Source organism: Grus americana, chromosome 1 (genome assembly GCF_028858705.1).
Source record: "Grus americana isolate bGruAme1 chromosome 1, bGruAme1.mat, whole genome shotgun sequence".
Classification (NCBI taxonomy): Eukaryota; Metazoa; Chordata; class Aves; order Gruiformes; family Gruidae; genus Grus; species Grus americana.
Genome location: NC_072852.1, coordinates 219,825,578 through 219,839,064, shown reverse-complemented (window position 1 = coordinate 219,839,064; position 13,487 = coordinate 219,825,578). Strand labels below are relative to the sequence as shown.

General features: G+C 45.3%; 1 long non-coding RNA gene across 1 annotated transcript; it reads right to left on the bottom strand.

The window, feature by feature from the left end:
• Positions 1-315: 315 nt before the first annotated feature.
• On the bottom strand, positions 316-624 carry LOC129213911 (uncharacterized). The gene is made up of 3 exons (XR_008579566.1): positions 576-624; positions 432-487; positions 316-356 (listed from the first exon to the last, which is right to left on the bottom strand). It is a non-coding gene; the product is annotated as an uncharacterized LOC129213911 (long non-coding RNA).
• Between the last annotated feature and the right edge of the window lie 12,863 nt (positions 625-13,487).

Below are 13,487 nucleotides of genomic sequence, written 5' to 3'. Positions count from 1 at the left end.
AACATGCGCATTGTGCATCGGCTAACTGGGATCTTCCCGCAGTCGTCTGGACCCTCTTCACCTAGAGTAAACACATCACCAAAACAAACAAAACAATGTCATCAGTCAGCATCGCACCAGTCAACACCAACCTTGCCCACAACACCCCCCCCTCCTCAGAAGCACCGTGTCTTTCCGCTCACCTGCTCGGTCCAGAGACTGACCCCTGCAGCCATCATCCCTCGTGGCCCCTAAGAGGCCAAGAGACACAAAATTACTCCTACGTTTGTCAGAAGTCACCGCTCCCACAACCGCCCTCGCCGTTCCTCCAGCTCACCTCAAACGGACATCCGGTCCAAAAGGTGGCCACGCAGCGCCTGCAAGACCAGAGGGAAATGCTCAAACTAGGTGCCATATACTGCTTTGCTATTAGACACTGACAAGCGCCTCACCTTCTCGGAACGCTCGTCAGCACGCGGCTTCGCCCCTCCGAGGCTCCCTGCGGCACCTGCCAAAAATCAAGCGAGAGGCACGTGCTCAGACACTGCCCAAAACTGCAGCTTGCCCGCACCGATTCCTACCTCCCCCTCCTTGACCTCAGCCACTTGCTCACCTGGCCTCCGTCGTTTTGGGCTGCCGTCCTTGCGCCCCACCTAGAAAACACAAACAAAGGATCCCTGTATCTTAAACAGCAATGCGACACCGGAAAAAATAACTGCTGTACTTCAGCCCGCTAGTCGCCGCTCACCTGGCCTGAGTCACCTCCCGTGTCTGTGTCCTACGGGGTCCATATCCAGCTTTGCACCTTCAAAATAAAAGCCACACACAAATCTGAATGGAGTCATATAGGCACCAGCCACACCTTCCCTCCGACACCACTGGCTGACCCACCTCCTTACGGCGCTCTGCTCCCCTCCTGTGCTGCTCTTTGGTGCGCTTCCTCTCTGCATCTGAAAAAAAAACCCCAAAATAATTAAACAAGTCAGCCAGATGCCAAGCGAGAGCCAAACAATTCCAGACTGGCCATACTGACACACTAACCGTACGCTTCTATTGCTATTCCACCTAACCCTGGACTCGACAGCCCTGGGCAGAGCAGCTCCACGCCCAAGACACACACGCACAGGGATCAACGCTACACAGAAGGCTACAAACAACACAAATCACAAGTGAGAGAAAACTCTCAGCGAGAGGAACGACTCCCGGACCGGAGAGGCTGCCACGCAAGGCGACCTACAGGGCACGACGCCCGGGTGAGGAAGCTCTATGGCAACCCCAGAAAAGAATGGACCGTGATAGCCAGTTGTAAGAAGCTACGGTCAAAACCAGGGCGAGGGATGCGGCAAGAAGCCTCTCTTCAAGACCTAAGGACGTAACGATGCAGAGAAGAAGCCTCGGTCCCTGAGAACGGACGGCTGGAGAGCAGAGCTCCCGATGCAGCCGGGGATGAGGCTGCAAGAAAAGGACCCGCCGGAAGCTTCCGACACGCAGAACGATCCACGCCGTAAGCTTGCGAGGCAAGCAAAAGAAGCGCCCCATTGGCGCTACACCGATGAATACAGGTGTTTGAGAGCCTAGGGATGGCGCCCGAGAAGCACGCCGTGCCCTTTGAGCGCAAAGAGGGCGTTGAGACCCGAGGAAGGGCTGAGACACACAGGACAAGACACACAACACCGCAAACACAGGCTGGAACTGCCCTGCCCAGTCTAGCATCATGCTGATGAGCAACCCGCTCCCTTTGCCTGCCTAAATGGGACTCCTCCCAGACACCCCTCTCCTCTACGCTAACCCTAAATGCTTCCAAGAACAAGAGAACATAACTGCTGTGACCAGTACTAGAGCAAGCCTCATCGTTCGCTTACGGAAAAGGTAAAACTAGAAAATAGAAGCAGCTTTGTGTCAGGACCACAATAAAAGACAGACCCCTGGCTGGAGACCGTTACGAGCGCAGGCGATATGCATCCTCTTCACCGTGAAATTCCAGGGAATACGGTCGCTCGAGCCTGCGCTGGAAATAAATGCCTAGTCTGTGTCTCTAAGTAACTGTGACATCCAGATGGACGGTGAAGGGATGGATGCAAAAATTAAGTCAGGGAATAAAGAAAGCAGAAGGTACAGGGAAGCAGAGACTTCAGAGTTCAGGAAGGTATATTTTAACCTACCCCATGCTTCACAAGATGAGACTCTTCTGACATCCAGCTCCGCTTATGGCCGTGCCGAGGGCCGGATAACTTACGCCACATGTCTCGGGATCGTCGTGCCTCCAGTTGGCTGCGATGAGACTGAGCTAGAATAGACCTTGGTGCCACCCAAATCCAACTGTAAAACTTACCTGAGAATGGGTGATGAGCCCTCCTCTTTCACAACTGTCCCTCGGTCCCAAAACTTTAGAAACTCCTTCTCTTCTCCTGAACTCTGAGAAGGAGCCCCGCTCCTTCCTGACAGCTCTCTCCTTGTATTTGCGCCCCCCAAACCCCCCGTGTCAGCCGCTCCTCAAAGCCTTACCCTGCATTCTGCAGATGACTCTTACTTTCTATCTTCCCACGAGCTATGAGCCTGCAAAACAAAACAAAGTCCCGATGCTTATAATCTACGAGAAGCCTGCAGCAAGCCGCAAAGGTTCTAGGTACAACGTGGTACTCCGTGGGCGATCGGGAAAAGCGGCGAGCTGTCCCGTAGCCTGAAAGACACTATACCTTACATCCCTGCTGCTTTCTTCAGAAATGCTAAAACTCTGTGAACAAATATGTACAAGATGCTGACCCTAATCCCTGCTAGATAATCTCATCGTCAGTCTTATTAACAGAAATACTACGGGAATCTTACATAGTTTACAGGAAAACTGGAGAAAAAACCCCCAAGGTTCCATCTTCTGTAAAATCAGGAATTCCAGTAAAATGCAATGGACCTAGAAAAAAAAAAAGAAATACATATTATTAAATGATCTTACAAACCTCAGAATGCTCAATATAAAAATACTGACCTAAAAAATAATAAATGAAAAACCCCACCAAATCTGCATAAAGCATACTTTCTATTAAACACACTGCTTAACCTTGACCAGTCCCGAGACTCTTATCTTGGGTGCATCTACCCAAAAAGCCAAACTGATGCTAAGGCTGCCCTTGACTGAAGGACCAGCATAGCTCTGATACCAGACAAGCCTGGAAGCAGATTGAGCTCCCTGGCAGAGGCCTGCGGTTCATATACCCCGGGCCCCGCCCACCATCGTTCCCACCAGCCCCTGGGAAAGGGGAGGGGCTGACCACCACAAGGCTTAAAAGCGGCCAGAGAGGCAGCAGTGGATTTTCTTACCTGTCTTGAGTTTATGGTGTGCTAAGTGCTGAATAGAGAAAGCAGCTCTTGCTGGAAACAACGATACCCGCTCTTTTACTGTGACTCCATTTATCGTATTGATGATGTGACCGGGTATGTAATTAGTTTTGATTTTTCTGGGCTGTATACAGCAAAAGATAAATGGTACGCTAAATGTTGTTGCACAGTAGTTAATTAAATGCAATGACAATCTTGTTGTTGAAAATTATGTCTGTTAGTTTACTATAAAAAAACCCCAAAATGCTCTGGGCTTACATGTCATTTTGAGTGAGACCGCATGTACCGCCTAACCTCTACCGGAACTACGTTCTGGATAAAACCAAATGACAAAGCTGGAATAGACCCTGTGAGAAGCCCTTCTCAAAAATATCTCTGGCTGAACAGTAAATTACTTACTGTAAATTGTCAGCTAACCTCAACAGTCTCTCCGACTGACTCCCTTAACAGAACTAGATGAGTCCCAAAGGAGAGAAAGCGCCAGAAAACCATAGAAAATTAAAAATATGCATCAGAAACGCTACAAAACACCCTTACGAACAGGCAAGTAGCTAGAACAAAATATCGGCGATATTAACAAAATATCAGCGATAATTAAAGCGCCGCCGTAGTATGGACGCTGTTTTTGGCGTGAATCCGAAACGTAGCCCCGTACTGGCTACCATGAAGGAAACTAACCCTATCCCGTCCAAAACCGGCACGTGCAGAAATGAAGTTTTAAAAGTTGTGGTACAGGAAATGCAGGAGAAAAAATAAAAATGGGACGAAAAACTAGATATAGAGACTTAAACAGAAAATTTGGAGAGCGATGGAGTATGGGAAAGACAAGAAAACAATAAAAAAACAGACATCAATGTAAAAGTTGTCACAGAAAGAAAATGTAATAAGGGATGGCATTAAGCCAGGCAAGAAAAAAAATTTAAAATGAGGATATGGTAAAAAATAGATGCCGACAAGGAAATATGATTTAAGAGGTGACGGGGTACGTGACGGACGTCAATAAATTTAAAAATATGGATAGGGAGCTTGATAAAAGTAGATGTGGAATGAAAATGGAAAAGCGATGGTGTTCAGAACACATGGGAAAAAATTTAAAAATAAAGACAGCAAATGGGTTAAAGTAGACATCAAAAGAAAATTTTAAAAGCAAAGACATTAAGGAAAGACACGAAAAAATAAAAATAAGGGTAGGGTGATAGAGACACACAGAGGAAGCAAATGATAAAAGCAGAGGCATTAAGGAAAGAAAAGGAAAAGTTACAGAACAAGAATAGGGAGAAAAACACAGAGAGACATAGGAAGAAGATTTCAAAAGCAACGGGGTACAGGATGGACGAGAAACAAATAAGGCAGAATTGGTTAAAGTGGATGTTGAAAAAATTTTAAAAGTGATGAGGTATAGGGCAGACGGGAAAACAAAAATAGGGACATCAAAGCAAACAAGCTTAGACATAGAAAGAAAATTTTAAATGCGACAGCTTTAAGGAAAGACGAGGATAAAATAAATAAGAACAGGGGGGAAAATAGCATGTGCGCAAGAGTAAAAATCAACGAGGTATGTGACAAAAAAATGGACCAAGTATGGGAAACTAAATGGAGACACTGAAAATTTTTAAAGCGACTGTGTAGAGAGCAGAGAAGGAGGAATTAAAAAATAGAGACGGGGAGTCAGATAGAGGGAGACGTAGAAATTTTTAAAAGCAATAGGCTACAAGAAATGTGCGAAAGAAGAAAAAAGTAGGAATGGGGACGAGAACAGAAGGAAACATTGAAAGAAAATTTTAAAAGTGGCGGGGTATACAGAAGAAAAGGATTAATTAAAATTCAGGGAAAGGGAGATGGATAAATGGAGTTGTTGAAAGAGAAATTAAATAGCAATGGCCTATAAGGAACATAGAAAACAATTTTAAAAAATCAAGAAAGGGAGACAGAGAGATGTAGAAGGAATTTTAAAAAGCAACTGAGTACAAGAAATAAAACGTAGGGATGGGAAGATGGGTAGAGGACAATGTGGAAAGAAAATTTAAAAACTGATGGGATACAAGAAACACAGAAATATTACAAAAGGGACAGGGAGATGAAGAGAAGGAAACATAAAAATTTAAAAAGTGAGTGGGTACAGAGGGAGGAATAAAAAATAGGGAGAGGGAAACAGATTTGTTAAATCTACCAGAGGTGAGTTACCCTAGGTTTGCTTTATTGCAGCGCTGGATGCACGGGGGAAACAGCTCCGCCAAATGTGTGTCCGGGTGGTTACCGACACACAGGTTATATAGAATCAAAATATTCATATTCATTATTTTCCAAGAAAAGGCAGTCCTATGATAATCATTTCTTGGAATTCATGTCCATATTCTCCTCCCCGTCATGCACGCTCAGTGATTTGAGTCAGTGGTCCTCAGGGGTCTCTGGTGGTCGCCAGTGGTTGCGCACCCATGTCCGCTGGATGACCCTCTTCTTGCAGGTGTGTGCAGTATCCTTGCTGTGGATGCACCTGTCTGTAACAACTTCATAAGATTAATGTTCCCGGGCCTATTGTCCGGTTGGGTAGGGGCTGTACAAGAAATGTAGCAGCATTGTACATTGCCATGGTCAGTTAGCTTCATTACCTATTACCCTGATTAGAAACCCCTTTCCCACGATTATAGGCTTTAAAACAGTTCTAGGCCTTAAGCAGCTTTCTAGTTAACATAAGTTTTCTTATAACTAAGCTTCTATATTTTTTACAGATTAATAGGTGAAGTAGTACAGGACAGAGTTGGCAGAAGACAAACAAGTTTGGGGGAGTCGGATGGGTAGGTGGGCCCGCGGAGATCTGGTGCAGGGTGGCAGAGACGGACCGGGTCACACGAGAGAAAGATAACGGGTGACTCGCTAGGGCTCCTGGCACCGGCAGGAGACCTTTGCTGCCCCGATGCTTCTCTCTCTGCCTCTGCCCTTTCCTCCTCCACAGCACCGCCTGCCTGCCCTTCACCAGCTCAGCAGCGCGCAGCGGATGCCTAGACGGTGTTATAGTTGAAATTGAGACAAATAGAGTCCAAAGTAAATTCAATCTGTATTTATTAAGGTAGGAAAGCAAAAGCAGCGCTGGGCGGCCGGAGAGTCGCAGCTCCACCAAAGGCTCGCCAGGCAGAAAAGCAAAAGCAGCGCTGGGCGGCCGGGGAGCCGCGGCTCCGCCAAGGGCTCGCAAATTCAAACAAGCTAAGCAGCCCCCTTTATAGGTTGATTTTCGCGCCTTTCTGCTTCTTCGGTTATGGTGGCTCCTCCAAGTCTGGGTAGTTTGTTACAGAGATACAAGTTGTCATAGTAACATAGCACTGCAATTTGCAACATTTTGGTTAAGCCTTGCCAAACAGGATGTTCTCTGCTGCAGCATGGTGCAGAAAGATTGCTTTTTCTCATCTAACCCATTTTGATCACCAAATTACCTCCAATTACTTATTACAATCCCCCCTTTTTCTATTTATAAGTAATTTGTTGATCAAACCTAGACAACACTTCACAAACCGCGTCCAATTCAGGATCCTTGCTTGGTATAATTTTCATCTCCAATTCTGACTATCAATAGGATAACAACTTTCATTGTCCCCACAGTTCGGTACCTCTCTGCCTTCCTCGTCTACTCTTTAGCAGAGAGCAACGGGATATTAATATCTTCTCGGCAGCAGCAGGTAGTCTTCAGGGGAATTTAGTTGTTATCCTGTTAATAATTTAGAGTGAGTTATCTCTCAAACATATTTCCACCTGTTTGGTTGTTGGGCCCGTTTCCAGGCGAATCTTATAGCACACTGTACAATAAGGTTGTCTCTTAAATGAAACACAGGACCATTTACAATTTAAACATTGGCAAACAACCCAACATAAATACCCGGGTTTCAAGCAGGGTATTCCCCGGAGATCTATTTTCACAACAAAAGGGAAAAACCTGAGGGGTTCCTATTAGTTTGTATAGTCCACCCCCCCCCGTTTGGTCAGGTATTCTTTCTTCACTTCAAGGTGACCTCTCGTAGTGTATTTGGAACCACTGATCTGGAGTGGTTCATTTACCGGTAGGTCTCCTGGTTCTGACGTTACAGTCCACCTTTCTGGGAAGATAGGTCCCTTAATTCTGCTGGCATGAGTCCACCCTTTTTCCGCTGTCCGTACAGCTGTATCTGTGGTAAGTAGAACAACAAAGGGTCCTTCCCAACGAGGCGTCAGGGAGGCTTCTTTCCGAGTTTTGATTAGTACCTGGTCTCCAGGCTGGATTCGGTGTATGGAAATGTCCAAGGGAGGTCTTTGTACTACCAAACCTTTCTTTCTTAGTTCTTGTCTCCTTTTTGTCAGTTCTAAAATATATTCTGTTAAAATTTTATCCTCGACCTTCGGGTGCTCTACTAATAATCCAAAGTCATAAGGCATCCCATACAACATTTCAAAGGGGGATATACCAGTATCTGTCCTTGGTTGAGTTCTAATGTAAAGCAAGGTCAGCGATAGACATTTAACCCAATTCAATTTTGTTTCCACCATAAGTTTGGTTAGGTGTTTATTTCCCCATTCATTCTTTCTACTTTCCCGGAACTCTGCGGGTGCCAGGGAGTATGGTATTCCCATTTTGTACCAAACAATTCAGTTGTCTCTTTAATTATTTTGGACGTAAAATGTGGGCCTCGGTCTGAGTCAATTACCGCAATAGTTCCATTCCTTGGAATAATTTCTTCCAAGACAATTTTAATAACTGTCTTTGCAGTAGTCCTTACCACTGGAAAGGCTTCTACAAAGTACGTAATAAATACTGATATCTCCCAACCTTCGGCAATTCAGTAAAATCCACCTGTATTTTCTCAAAGGGTCTTTTAGCCAGTTCACAACCCCCTTGAACCTTTTCCGTAAGCTGTCGTTTATTCACTTTGTGACAGGTTAAACATCCCTCTAAAATCCTTTTAGCTAGACCGTATATTCCAACACAGGCATAGTTTGTTTCGAACTGATCTACTAAAGCCTGAATTCCCCAATGGGTTTTATGGTGTAATTTATTCAGTATTCCCCTAGAAGAATTTCTCTGCCATCTGGTAGCAGCCATTTATCACCATCTTTTTGCTCCAATTTGTTTTAGTTTATCCAGTTCCTGGAGAGTGAAAGCCTTATCTATTTTTCCTCTTACTGTGTGGGTTAGTCCCTTCTGATGTCCCTTTACATGGACTATAGCTATCTTCAGTGGACCCCTTAAAGCCTTTAATACCTCTTGGATTAGTTTTTCATAGACTAATCTCTTTCCCTGGGTGTTAATTAAGCCTCTCTCCTCCCAAATTTTTCCAAAAGTATGTACCACCCCAAAGGCATATTTTGAATCGGTATAAATGGTTCCAATTTTATTCTCCAAAAGTTTTAATGCTCTCAGTATGGCGTATAACTCACACACTTGTGCGGACCAAGCTTTACTTAATGGTCCTGATCCTTTTATCTGAAAGGTGCACCCATCCACAATAGCATATCCCAATTTCCGTTGTCCTTCAACCACTCGTGAGGAGCCATCCACAAATAATTTCTCTCCGTATCGGACTCCTCAAATGTTATGGGGGGTGTATACCTTACTACCAGTTAAGGCAGTTCCTGGTAACAGCACTTCTGCTGGAACTCCCGCCACTCTCCTGAACAATCCCTAATCCACTTCAGTCAAAATCAACCACCTTAATGTAGCTAAAGCAGGCTGATTTCGAAGCAGGCTGGGACACAGGAGGGTTAAGAGACATCCAGCCACACACAGAGCTCCTGCAAAACCAGCGCAAGACTGCAGGAGACCAGTGTGCTCAGCCATGGCAGCAAGGATGTGTCTCTCTCCCTGACCTATCATGGGAGAGCAGGAGCTAGGAGGGACACACACCTTCTCCTTTATCTCAGGGAGCTGATAAAGCAGTTAGGGAAACAACCTCGCAAAAGCAAAGAACAGCATACACATGAGCAAACTTGCTTTAGTTCACCTCCCAAGGTGACCTTTCCAACCTCTTCTACCAATAACGCAGTGGCTACTATTGCTTGTAAGCAAGTGGGCCACCTGCGGCTTACAGGATCCAGTATTTTAATATCCTACAGGCTTTCTCTGTCCTGCCCACCCTTGGGTCAGGACCCCATAGGCTGTCATGTTTTCCACATTGATAAAAAGTTGAAAGGGTTTACAGATATCGGGTAAACTGAGGACAGTTGCTTTTACCAGGTCTCTTTTCATGTTTTCCCAACGCTCATCTTCAAGGGTCCATTTTACTAACCTGTTCTTAGTTATTTTTTCATACAAAAATTTTATCTTACTGCTGTAATTTTCTATCCACTGTCGCCCAATACCCTAATAATCCCAATAACTGTCTTATCTGTCTTTTATTAGTGGGCGCTGTTATGAGACAAAATTCCTTTCACTCTTTCAGGATCTAATTTTTTTTGTGTCACTTCGTGAGCCAATGCCCCAAATATTTTTACCTCTTCTTCAGTAAACTGCAATTTGGACTTAGAGACCTTCAATCCCTTCAGGCCTAAAAGCAAAATAGTCTCTACATTCTTTTTCTAAGGGACAGGCCCGAAAAGCATCCTTTAAATCTATAACACTATACCATTTATAGTCTGGACTTAACCGATTAAGTATAGTGTGCGGGTTAGCTACCACAGGAAACCGGGTAATGGTACATTTGTTTATAGCTCTCAGATCTTGTACTAAGCAATAGGACCCATCCGGCTTCTTTATGGGCAATATGGGCTAAAAGCCCTTGGGCCAAAAGCCTCTCAATTATTGGCTGTAACCCTTCTCTCCCTTCTCTGGACATGGGATACTGTTTTATCCTAATTGGCTGGTCTGGGTCTTTTATAGAGATCGTGATCGGTTCGATATTTAATTTTCCCACCAATCCTGGGCTATAGCAAGTTTCTGGATTAATCTTGGCTTTATCTTCCACAGTTAATAAGCATAATCTTACTTTTAATTTCTCCTGATCTACTTCCAAATTGATTCCTAATCCCACCATCAGATCTCATCCCAAAAGATTATACTCAGCTTCTGGGACCAGTAAAAATGTTCCCATTCCATATTTATTGGGGGCTTCTATTGCTACATTTCTTATCAGGGGCACCTTGAAAGGTTCCCCCTTTGCACCAATTCAATTTTATCAAGGGGTCGGTAACCTTAGGGGTTCCCAGCAAATAGAGCCCCTGACCCCCCTAATCTTCCTTAAAAATCTCCTCATCCTGCATTCTTTTCCGACAATTCCTCTGCAGATGTCCCTTTTTGTGACAATAAACCTGCCAATCTTCTATTTTCTCTAACTTTTTCCATATATCCATCCAAGATTTAGCTACAAATCGAGTTTTCAGCAGGGCTTGACCCACTTGGCTATTGGGGTCCAACCCAGAATATAGCTGCAAACTCTTTCTCAATCTCTCCAGCCATTCAGTGGGGGTTTCATATTTCTTCTGTTGTTCATTAAAGGCCTTATTAATATTTTGCCCTCTGGGTACAGAATCTCTAATCAGGGGATTAGATGAATTATATTCCGGATTATCATAGAATTATATTCCGGAGATCAACCATGTTATTTCTATGTGCAGGGTCTTGATTGTCCCAATTGGGCCGCTGTAGGGGCCATTTTACATCTCCGGTGGGACCATGCTGATGCCTCTGATCCCAATGTCTCATGCCCTCACTCTTCATTTGTGAACAAGATCTTCAAAATAGACTCCATCTCGTCCCAAGTGTAAATGTTGGGTCCGAGGAATTGATCAAAACGTTCTGCTACGCCTAATGGGTCCTCTAACAAGTGTCCCATTTCTTTTTTAAATTCCCTCACATCCCCGGAGCTGAGAGGTACAAATCCAACTCCAGGTTGCGCCCCCCCCATAGCGGTTTCCCTTAACGGATACAATAAATTTTCCTCTCTTCTTTCTCTAGTTTGACTTCTAGTTATTATTCGATTAGAAGGAGGAGCATCTTCCCCAGGATCTGGGGGTGCTGTTGGAGGGAGATCCGCCTCAAGTTCTTGTGGTAGCAGAGGAGGGGGAACATAGGGTGGGGGAGACGCTGGAGGTTCGTCTATATCCCACCTTTTCTTAAACAAATTAGCAGTCTGAGCCATGCCCAGAATCCATAAAAAGGCATATTCATTCTCCTCCTTATTAAATGTTCGTTTGTTGTTAACATATATATTTAATTGTCGACATATCCAATCCTCCAAAGATCCATAAATTGGCCAATATAAATCTTTTCTTATCTGTTTTACTTCACATACTTTCACACAATAATGGACCATTTTCTTCCTAGGCTTCCCTTCTCGAGAAGGGGTATCATCCCAATATTATCTTCCTAGACTTCCCTTTTCGAGAAGGGGGACCATCCCAATATCAAATCATTGGGCCTAACGGGCTATCTTGGGGTATGTCAGGGAGCCCACCCCCACCCCGTATCTCCTGCATGGAAACAGAAGCCTTACTTTCCTCCTGTCCCATCTTCCGAAAGTGCCTTCTCTCACTCAAAATTCACTCGCTTCCCTCCGTTCGTGGCCCATGCCCTCGCGGACAATGGGAACCGCACTATTAGGAGGTCCACACTCGCTTCGCCCGGTGGACTACTAAGCCCAGTGGACGTCTCAGTCACTCGCACTCCAGGTACCCAAACCCCGACCGAACGGAACCGCAATATACTTACTCATTCCCGAGTCTTCATCCGGCTCTTCGTGCACAAAAATTACGGGGAAATGCAGGATCTCTTTTCTCTTTTTTTTTTTTTTTTTTGCTTTCCTATCTCAGTTCGGAAAATCCAGGTGAGCTAAGTCGGAATCTCCTCCAGGACCATCCGAGGATGGGGCGCCTTCCCAGAGTTGAAGTCCGAGTCGGCTGTCTGGATCCGAGTCACGGCACCAAATTTGTTATAGTTGAAATTGAGACAAATAGAGTCCAAAGTAAATTCAATCTGTATTTATTAAGGTAGGAAAGCAAAAGCAGCGCTGGGCGGCCGGAGAGTCGCAGCTCCACCAAAGGCTCGCCAGGTAGAAAAGCAAAAGCAGCGCTGGGCAGCCGGGGAGCCGCGGCTCCGCCAAGGGCTCGCAAATTCAAACAAGCTAAGCAGCCCCCTTTATAGGTTGATTTTCGCGCCTTTCTGCTTCTTCGGTTATGGTGGCTCCTCCAAGTCTGGGTAGTTTGTTACAGAGATACAAGTTGTCATAGTAACATAGCACTGCAATTTGCAACATTTTGGTTAAGCCTTGCCAAACAGGATGTTCTCTGCTGCAGCATGGTGCAGAAAGATTGCTTTTTCTCATCTAACCCATTTTGACCACCAAATTACCTCCAATTACTTATTACAACGGTGCTCCTCCACAAGGCTTCCTCCATACGTGGCGGCTTAGCGCGTAGCCGATGGAGGTACCGAGCTCCCGGTGCTGTGTGCTGGTGGTCTGCTCTGTTGGGAACAGCTCAGAGGGATCCCTCCTTGGCGGAGCCAATGCTCGACTAGTTCCTGAGCCGCCCACCCGACCCACCGATTATATCCGGAGCGTGACATCATATGGTATGGAATATCCCTTTGGCCAGTTTGGGTGAGCTGTATTGGCCGTGTCCTCTCCCAGCTTCTCAGGTGCTCCCCCGCTGCCTTATTGGCAGGCCTGTATGAGAAGCTGAAAAGTCCTTGACTGCTTGGCAACAACTAAAATACTAGCGCGTTATCAACGTTATGCTCATGTTAAATACAAAACGTAGCGCTATACCAGCTGCTAGGAAGAAAATTAACTCTATACCAGCTGAAACCAGGATAGACAAGGAGCCAGAAGACAGGACGGTGCGAATGAGAGAAGGAAGGGGAGTGGGACAAGGGTGTAGAAAGAAGAGAGACTGAGCAAAAACCAGGCACATAGAAATGAAGGAATAAATAAGAGAGACCGGATGCAGGAGAAAGAGGCGGAAGGGCTAAAGGGCAGATGGAGAAGAATTAAAAAAAATTGAGTGTTGTGCTTTAGCTCCAGCTGGCAGCTAGGCACCACGCAGCCACTTGCCCACTGTCCCCCCGGCGGGACAGGGGAGAGAAGTGGAAGAGTGAAAGTGAGAGAACTCGTGGGTTGAGATAAAAACAGTTCAATACAACAAACATGAGAAGGAAAATAATAATAATATATATGCAACGAGTGATGAACAGCACGATTTCTTATTGCCTGAAGTCGATG